Source organism: Panthera tigris, chromosome E2, assembly GCF_018350195.1.
Source record: "Panthera tigris isolate Pti1 chromosome E2, P.tigris_Pti1_mat1.1, whole genome shotgun sequence".
Classification (NCBI taxonomy): Eukaryota; Metazoa; Chordata; class Mammalia; order Carnivora; family Felidae; genus Panthera; species Panthera tigris.
Genome location: NC_056674.1, coordinates 1,412,082 through 1,421,367, shown reverse-complemented (window position 1 = coordinate 1,421,367; position 9,286 = coordinate 1,412,082). Strand labels below are relative to the sequence as shown.

The window sequence follows — 9,286 nt, the reverse complement described above, 5'->3', positions numbered from 1 at the left end:
CCCCAGCGCTGTTGAGAAGTAGTGCTCTAGGTCCCAATACAGAGCCCTGTGCCATCACATCTGCTGGGCTGGTGTCATGGATTCCAGGCACCAGGTCGGAGCCATCTGTGAGGTACAGACACAGCGAAATGGGGGGGGGGGGGGACTTGGAAAGTGGAGGGGCTGCGATGCCTACACCAATGCCCTGGGGGCTACGGCCAATTTCAGGTAAGGGCCTTGTGGACGACATTCTGAGGCCCTATAGAGCTGACAGCGCTCCTGTGGCCGGGGTTCTATTGCACTACAGTTAAAGAAGGTGTTGGGGGCGGGGGGGGGGGGGGGTTGAAAACCAAACTCCTGGGAATGCAGACATGAAGGCAGCAGGCATGTGGTCTTCCTGACCCACGGAGCGTGGCTTGTAAACTCCGGTGCGGTTGCTGGCCGGTGGGACACGGAGCTGTGTCCTGGGGGGGAGATTTCAATTTTCCAAGGTTTTCCCGATGTTCAGATTTTTCCGCAAAAGCATTTCCACTCAGCATGCGATAGACTTCAAGTGTACTTGAAAACCGAAAACTGCTGCTGGTAGACTTTACTGCACGTGCACTCATGAAACCATCGTCCTCCACCACAGGTCCTTTGTCTTGTAACCTCTGCCTGGATTCCCAGGCAGACCGTCACTTTTTTTCGTACCTTCGCTAGTTTGTGTTCTCTAGAATTTTACATGTTGGAATCTTACTGTGGCTCCTTTTTACAGGTACATAGTAGTATATAATTACTTCGACAATCACCATTGAATAGTTGGAATTTTTTTTTTTTTTTTTAAACAAGTGGAAGACACCATTATTCACTCATCCACTCATCTAAAAAAAAGGACGAAATAGGGTTTGGGGGTTGTTGCCAGCCTGGCCGTCACAAGGCACAGTTGTGCCAAATGTACATCTCCATCCCCCTAGCAGTGCGAGGCCTGAGCCCCAGCGAACTGAAACAGGCCAAGCTCTCCCAAGGGGGAAATGGTTGCTCTGAGTTCTGCCGGCATCCTCACCAGTAGAAGCCTGGTCATATTTGTTCCGTCTTTTCCAGGAGTGGTTTTCAAAGCTGTGTGAGTGCAATCTCCCCCTGCTCGAATCATGCATTTCCCCTGAGAACTGTGTGCCACCCGTATGTATTTGCCAAGTCTACTTGTTGTGGGTGCTGATGAAAAGTAAAGCATTGGGACCTCACTAGTGCAATAAAAACGTTCAGTGAAAACGTTTGAAATGTTCTTACACGTGTTTCCTCCCTCATCTGTGCTGTTGACCGTGTGTTGGCCACGTACACCCTGCACTTGAGAGTGTGGTTCTCTGTTGAAAGGAGCATTAGTCCAGCCATCGTAACCTTTCCCCGTCGCTAGCTGCGAACGTGAAAGTTGCCAACCAGATGTGCTGCCTTTGAGAAGAGAGGCGGTAAAGGTCTGTTTTCCCAGCAATACTTACTGTACAGGAATAGGAAAGGACAGGTTTTAAATATTACTACTACCCTGCAGTAAAGGAGTAAATCAGTTTAAACTTCAAAATCAGTTTAGTTCTCCCCCTTCCACAGCGCTGCCTGATAAACAATGCCTTTGTCTACTTGGGGCCTGGGGCCCCCTATCAGATTGTGCTAAATAATGTGACTTCCAGGTGGTGGGGGAACAGCTGGAGACTAAGGTCGGCCCCACAAGGGCTCCTTGCCCCAGGATACCGATAAACAACAACAAAAACCCAGAGAATTAAGCACTTTGCCACATGTACTTCCTACTCTAAGCAAGATTTTGTACTTAAAACTCAATTATAGAAGTTTATTTAAATATATAATTACATACAATGATGTAACCCTAATCAACGTTCCGTCCTTGTTTTCTTCTTGGGTCTTTTCTATCCACCCCACCTCCACCCACAGCCAACTTACGTAGATGGATCCTGAGGGACATCCTATCAATGTCACTGAATTCTTAAAATTGGAATAATATTTTTCAAAATGCATTTCATGGGGCCCACGTAAGTGGTTCAGGCTCTTGATTTCAGCTCAGGTCACACGGTCTCAGGGTTTGTGAGTTCAAGCCCCCACAGTCAGCCCTGGGCTGACAGCACAGAGCCTTGGGATTTTTTCTCTCTGCCCCCTCCCCCCAACTCATGCTCTCCCTCAAAATAAATAAGCAAACCTAAAGAAAACAAACACATGCATTTCATTATTCCATCACCAAAACAAGTATAAATTGTATTACTTCTCTACCTAGAAGCTGCTGAAAACAGTTACTGCAGATTTTTGGTGGTATAAAGACCACCATTAACTGGTCTTAATTACAAAGGTCACAACAGTCTGTTCACATAAGGGTAAATCTACACATCCCTCCCTCCCTATGGGGGCACAGGCCCGGACACAGGTTTTGGGGTTGAATGCTCATCCTCTACCTTTCCCCCAAGACCTGCCTCCTTTCCTGCTCCTTGACCGAAGATCACTTCTGCACTTACCTTCAAAAGGCAGCAAGGCCTCTGTAGAGGATCTTTGTCTCCAGTCATCAAATAGAACTTCCTTATATGGCAGTAATCTCCCCCTCCTCTTCCTACAACTTCTAGAAGGACACCTCTCCTTCACCGGCATAAAGAGAGAAAAAGCTCATCAAATCCAAAAAAAAAATTCCACATTTGCCAAATCGAGTGTCAAAGGGAACACTTACGTGGGGTCAAGGAATGAGCACACACCTTCCAGGGGCCGTTAGAACAGCTGCCACCACCTCCCGGTGTTTTTAGGCCTAACAAGGTCTTTAAAACATTCACATTCCAATCTAGGTATATAACAAAATTAAATATATATGTAAGATATAAAAAATAAAATATATATAATATAAAAAATAAAGCATTATATATATAATATATACAAAGCTTGGTTATTCTAATTTGAAGTTACTGCCAAATTATCTACGATGTCCCCCATTCTAAAACTCGCTCATTGCAACTCTGCGATATGTTAGGGGTGCTAACCCTTGTGGGTTCTGCCACCTCAAGAAACTCCCCCACACACCGAGGTAGAGGAAACCACTTTATTCTAGAACTACAGCAGACAATAGAGACGGCCTATTGTCTCTATGATAGACAATATGATAGGCTACGCACGCGTTCTCAAGATCAGCAGCAAAACCTGGGTCTTCGCAGCGAGACCTCTTTCTCCTTGCTCCTCGATCCGCCCTTGCTTCACAGCGTTTACCCTCTGATCGCACCCGGTAATCTGGGTCCCCTCTGGGGTTGGCCCTTCACCACTTCTATCCGAAGGAATGGAACCCTTCCTCGGTCTGCAACTGGGCAGGTCACAGCTTACAGCCAGACGCCAAATTAAACCGCTCAGAGACGAGGGGTTCGCTGCCTTCTCCGAGGCTTAGTTCTCATGGAAATGGCACCAGGCTTTGAACAGATTCCTTGGCGTTGTTTTTCATTCCTTTAGCGGCCGCTCGGCTTGCCACTCCCACCGCCTTCTTGTCTCCCGACTCCCAGAGCAAAAACACGGCCAAAATCTTTGGTTTCCCAGCAGATGGGTTCCTCGAGTGGGCGCGGGAAGCTGGGCGCGCGGGAGGAGGCACCATGTCTGCGCTTGCCCGGAGGACCACCACCCTGTGGCACGACCATCCGCCAACAGGAGTGCGGGGTGCGCAAAGCGGCAGAACAGCGGGTCCCAGGGAGCCCCTGGCGAGCACCCTCTGAGGCACCTGCTTCCACGGCCGAAAGTTCGTCGGAGGTGTCAAGGAGGATGGGGGCACGCCTGGGTGGCTCAGCTGCTTAAGCGTCCAAACTTCAGCTCCGGTTATGATCTGAGGATTTGTGAGCTGCCGAGAGGCACCCACAGGGGGCTCGGGGTGCTGGAGACGGGCTCCTAGGTCTCGGAAAAGAGCCCCGCACGCGTGCCCGCGCCCATCGCCGGACCGCCGTCGGACCCGCCCCTGCCTCGGAGGCTATCGCACGGCTCACGACGCGGGAAGCGGTGCTCGGCCCCACGGAGAGACCAGGGGGCTCCACGCCGAGGGGAGGCGCTGGGACGCCTCGCAAGGGCTACTCCGCTCGAGAAATGAGCGGCGGCAGGGCCGTCGGGGGAGAGCCTTGATCGCAGAAGTTCGTTCCCCCAATCCTGGCCCGCCGGGGTTGCAGAGATGCCCGGACACGCGGGCAGGGGCTTGGAGATGAAGGGAAGCACAAGCCTCCTTGAGCAGCCACTGGTCGGCCTGGGAGTCTGCGCTGCTCCGGGACGCACCGCTGGGATGCATCACAGGTTCGAACCCCCACCGTCGCTGTCGGGCGCGCCTCCCTCCCCCACTCGACTCCCCAACTCCACCCCGGCTCCTCGGGCGCACTGGGGTGGACGGACGCTCAGGGGCCAAGGCGAACCCGCACTTGGGGGCTGACCTCGAGTGATCCGGGGGCGCACAGCGCGGAGGGACGGCCTCTCCACTGCGGGGAGAACCGCTTACGAAGCCGCGGAGAAGGAAGGAGTGTCCGCGGGGCCAGCGGCCCCGGCCCAAAGGGAGCCGTGGAGCAGGGCGAGGCCAGGCGGGTTCCGCATCCCTGCCTGCGCACCGCGCACCCGCCTGCAGGGAAGGAGCTAGTGGAGGGGGAGGAGCAGCTCCCCGCACCGGAACATCCGTCTTGCGTCTGGTTGGAGCCGAGCCCAGCGCGGGAGAGCGGGCTCACCACGGAGTTCGAATCGAGGAGCTCCAAGGGGAGCCTGCACGGACACCTCCGGGCCTGCTTTGGGCCTCCGGCCTCGGCCGCTGCCTGGTCCCTGCGGCGGGGGTCACACGGGCCAGAGGACGCCCTTAGGCGCCTGAGGATCGAAGCAGCCTCGAGGTCGGGGCTCGCGCATGCGCGGTTACTGCCGCAGAGACCCAGGGTTCCAAGCGAAGGAAATTGCGTTACCGTCCACAAAGCAACCTTCGGAGCTAATCCGCACTCCCACTTCAAAGCACGGGCTTTGGAAGCCATACCAGCCCTTTCCTGGCAGCAAAAATAAATAAATAAAATTAAAATTAAAATTTAAAAAAAAATACTAGCCTTCGAGTGAAAAAATTACGGGTCCGGGTAAGGACTCTACGGATCACGGGGGCCTCCCGGGTTCAACTACTGGCCCCCCAACACGATCCCATCGCTGCAACCCCGGAGCTCCTGGGGCCACCTGGCCAACTCAACGGTCGGTCGTGTCTGTGAGGCGCTCGGAACGCGCGGGGGCCGCCGCGGGCCGGCTACGTCCTCCCGTCTGTCCCCACGCGCAGCTGCCCGTCCGGGACAGAAGCCCGGGGCTTGAAAGAAACTTCCGGGAGGCATCTCCGACCGCCGGGCCCCGTGGGGAACCGCGGCCAGGCCCGGAGCACCTTATCCCCGCCACTCTGCACGTTCCGTGACGCTCCTCGCCTCCGGAGCAGGATTCCGAAAAATCGAGCGCAAGAAACCAGGCAAGCACAAGTGCAGCCGGGGTCCGCCCTCCCCGGCCCCCGGGGCGCGGCCGGTGCATCCACGTCTATCATTTGGGACTTGGGAGAACTTCGGCGGAGGCGCCTCCGACCACCGGACCCCACGAGGAGCCGCGGCCGGGCCCCGGGCACCTTACCCCGGCCTCCCCGAACGTCCCGGGCCGGCCTCTAGGCGCGGGGCACCCTCTCCCTTTCCCCCGCGGCGCCACACTGGGTTCCCGCAGGCAGAGACGCACCAGCGGGTGCCGGTCGACGTTCCCCTTTCCCCGGGAGGGCCTAAGAGCCACTCCCTACTAGAACGGCGCATTCAATCTCCGGCGAACTGATGCGCGGCGACGCGCCGGCGACCCCGGGATGATCCCGCCAGCGCCCCCGGCCTCCTGGAACCCTTCCTCGGGTACCGCCGCCAAATCCCACCCCTTGTCGATTTCGCCGGAGCTCCGGAGGGAGGAACGTCTAAGAGGAGCCACCAGATGGCGCCCGACAACCGCCGCGAACGTCCCCAGACGCATCTGGATCGCGGCCGTCGAGGGCGCGCTGCCTGCCGCCTCGACCTCCAGGCTTCGCCCTCCCCACCTCGGACTCGTAGACTGTACGATGTGAGATTTTGCCTCCTGCCAAGTAGGGGGCATTCCCGCCTACCTCCTTCCCGGCCACCACGTCTTGGCCTAGTCCCAGCTCCTCTCTTTCTGCTTCCTTATCCTGCATGTGACCGGCTTCGTGCGCCCTGGATGGCGTGGATGTGCGCCTCCTTTCCAGGGGGTCTGCGAGTAGTAAGAGGTTAAGGCATTAGCCTTTCTTGTCACTCCGTTACCTCCGTAAATTAAAATCCCGCGGGCACATTTTTACACACTGGTAAAGCTGGCAAGAAGCTTACTTAGCTTTTCAGACTTACCATTAGAAGTTTGCCAAGGGAAATGCTGTTGCATCCACACGACTCTTGACACAGAATGCTACGGGCACCAGTGACAGTCACAACAAAGTTTATTGCAATGAGAGGCAAGGCCGATGGATCGGGACCAACACTCTTGATAAGAGTGCGGCCTCGAACAGCCGGGGTACAGAGTTTTTATGGCCGATCACATCGTTTTATCATCACCTGGGAACAGAACAGAGAAACAGTTCCCAGATGAGTTAGAAACAGTTGCCAGATGAGGTGATTATTTTAGACTTTCTGCCGCTTGGTTGCAACCAGTGGATCTCCTTGACCTTGCCTCTGATGCTCTTTTCTTTGAGCTTTTGTTTCCTTCTTGGTGAAGACTGATTTACAAGAGTATGAAGCATAATTTACAAGAGTAAAGCAAGGCTGTTATCTCTTGACCTTCAGTGTCAGAACAAAGCTGTTATTTTTCAAGCTACCTGTTAGCCCTACCCTACAATTTAACCCTTACAATGCTCTAAGGGAAGACTAGGGAAGTCTCTTCCCTTTTTTTATACCAAGGAGAATTGGTTTCTTTTTTTTCCCTAAATTTTAATATTTATTTATTTACTTTTGAGAGAGGGAGGGAGAGATGCACAAGCAGGGGAGGCACAGAGAGAGGGGGAGACAGCATCGGAAGCAGGCTCCAGACTCTGAGCTGTCAGCACAGAACCTGATGAGGGGCTCGAACCCGTGCACTATGATACCATGACCTGAGCGGAAGTCCCACACTCAACCTACTGAGCCACCCAGGCGCCCAGGGTTTCTCCTTAATTTGCTTTTACTCCTACACACCTTCCTCTGTATTTCTTGTAAAGTAGGTATTTGTGAGACGGGTATTTCAGGTCTATGCCAGGTGGACAGTTGTGCAATGTGACACTCCTGGAGATACATGGAGTGTGACACGTGTGAGATTAGGACACCCCTCAGCAGAACCCGGAAGCCCCTACATACATCCCAGGGACCCTGCATGACCAGCGAGGCGTGCTGGTGCCCTTCAACAAGCCACACACACGCATTATACTGTGCCCTGGCAGAAAACAGGTGCAATAGACAAGGGACACACAGCCAGCTTGTGCAGCTTGCACCAGGGGCTTGTGCCCCAGAGGGCGGTGCCAACGCGCCCTCGCAGATATGAGGAGACATGAATGCACAAATACTCTGGGGAGACTTGTGAGACAGCCACGGCACAGGGACACCCAAAAGCCTGGTATGCAGATACACACGCACAATCACACAATCCCCATGGGCTGAGGGTGACAAGGTGATTTCCACCTGGCTTGGAGAGAGTCCCCCGTCCCCCCCCTCCCCATCCTGGCCCCATCCCCGCAGGTTTGATGATGCTTTGCTGCTGGTCAGAACGGGGAGCTGGATGAACACCTTGGCACAACGTGGAGACTCACCCAGGTTTGAATCCTGAATGTAAACACAGGATACATGACGGGAGCAAATCAACCCAAGCGCAGGTGGCAGAAAACCTAACTTGGAAACGCCGCCAAGAAGGCCCAGGAGTCAGTGCGAAGCTGGCAGGGGGCAGGGGTAGAGCGAGGGGCGGGGGGTGGTTACAGACTCTGCTGGAGGGGTCGGCGTGCCTGAGTTGGCTTCAGGGATAGTGGACCTAGAGTGGTTTGGGGAGGGGGCCATTTTGGTGGATGCTCAGCTATTGTTTGGGTGATTTGCATTTCCCCCAGAGTCTTGGGGAGAACCCTGTAGTTCCAGCCGTGCCAGGCAAGTCCGGATTCTTTCCTCCTCCTGGTGTTTCTCAGGTGCTTTACTCCTGAGTACACGGGGCTTCTAAGTCAACCTCAGCAGTTTTCCAGCTGCCAAATCACAGCTACAACCACCACAATGAAACACATAGCTGAGCAAGGTTCCCGATAAACTCAAAACACAAACATGGAGAAGAAATCTCATTGCTTAATTTCATAAATTTTTTGTGAAGTGTCGTAAAGCTCCTGGAACTCTCACAGGCAAACCACTATGCGTGGCCACAGCTAAGCGTGGGCTTCCCAGGTACCACCATACACTTATTCTCAAGATGCTATCATTGGGGTGCTTTGAAAGTCCTCCTGGGGAGCCTGGGGGGGGGGCTCAGTTAAGCATCCGACTCTTGATTTCAGCTCAACTCATGATCTGGTGGTTTGTGGGTTCAGGCCCGAGTCTAGCTCTGTGCTGACAGCTCAGAGCCTGGAGCCTGCTTTAGATTCTGTCTCCCTCTCTCTCTGCCCCTCCCCCATTCATGCTCTCCCTCAAAAATAAAAACATTAGAAAATATTTTTTTAAAAGGCAAAATCTTAAAAAAAAAAAAAAAAAAGACCCCCGTCCTTTCTCCCCATTAAGCACTGTGTTCTGGAGAGCGGGAGGATGTGGACAGAGCTCTGGGTCCTACATTGCCTGGGGAAGGGCTCATCGTTAAGTGTGGTAAATATACATGAAGACACAGGGGCATGATGAAACAATTCTGCTGCTCTGAACATATCCAGAGTTCATGAGAGAGAGAAGGGTCAGATCTTGGGGTCATGGTACAGGTAAGCAAAGGTAGTGTTCCCTGGTGTCTGAGAGCTTTGATCCTGGAGGGAGAGAGGGGAATTTGGACACTTTTAAGCACTGCTGATAATCGGGGGTGGGTGGGTGCCATGAACTCTTAGTTGTGCTTCAAAAAAAAATAATAAATAAAGATTGCTACAAATTCAAGTACCCCAGGTGCGTTCAGCCCTCAGTCAGCCTTTCCAATGTCTTCCTAATTCTCAGTGATGGGGGTCTGAGAAACCACAGGGGCTCTTCCCAACTGTCCCTCTCAATCAGCTTGGAGAAACCCCTCTCCAGGTTGGAAATGAAGCTCTGCCAATGACATGAGCTAGATTTGCAGTGTTTGGACCCACTGTTACAAAGCAGTCCTTGCGTCAGAATACTAGAGC

General features: G+C 53.7%; 1 long non-coding RNA gene across 2 annotated transcripts; it reads right to left on the bottom strand.

Moving 5' to 3' along the window:
• Positions 1-141: 141 nt before the first annotated feature.
• Positions 142-6,432, bottom strand: LOC122234385. Of its 2 annotated transcripts, XR_006212167.1 has the most exons (6): positions 6,345-6,432; positions 6,092-6,213; positions 3,111-4,976; positions 2,675-2,782; positions 2,469-2,586; positions 142-1,450 (listed from the first exon to the last, which is right to left on the bottom strand). It is a non-coding gene; the product is annotated as an uncharacterized LOC122234385 (long non-coding RNA). The 2 variants fall into 2 exon arrangements; XR_006212168.1 differs by lacking the exon at positions 3,111-4,976.
• Positions 6,433-9,286: the final 2,854 nt, after the last annotated feature.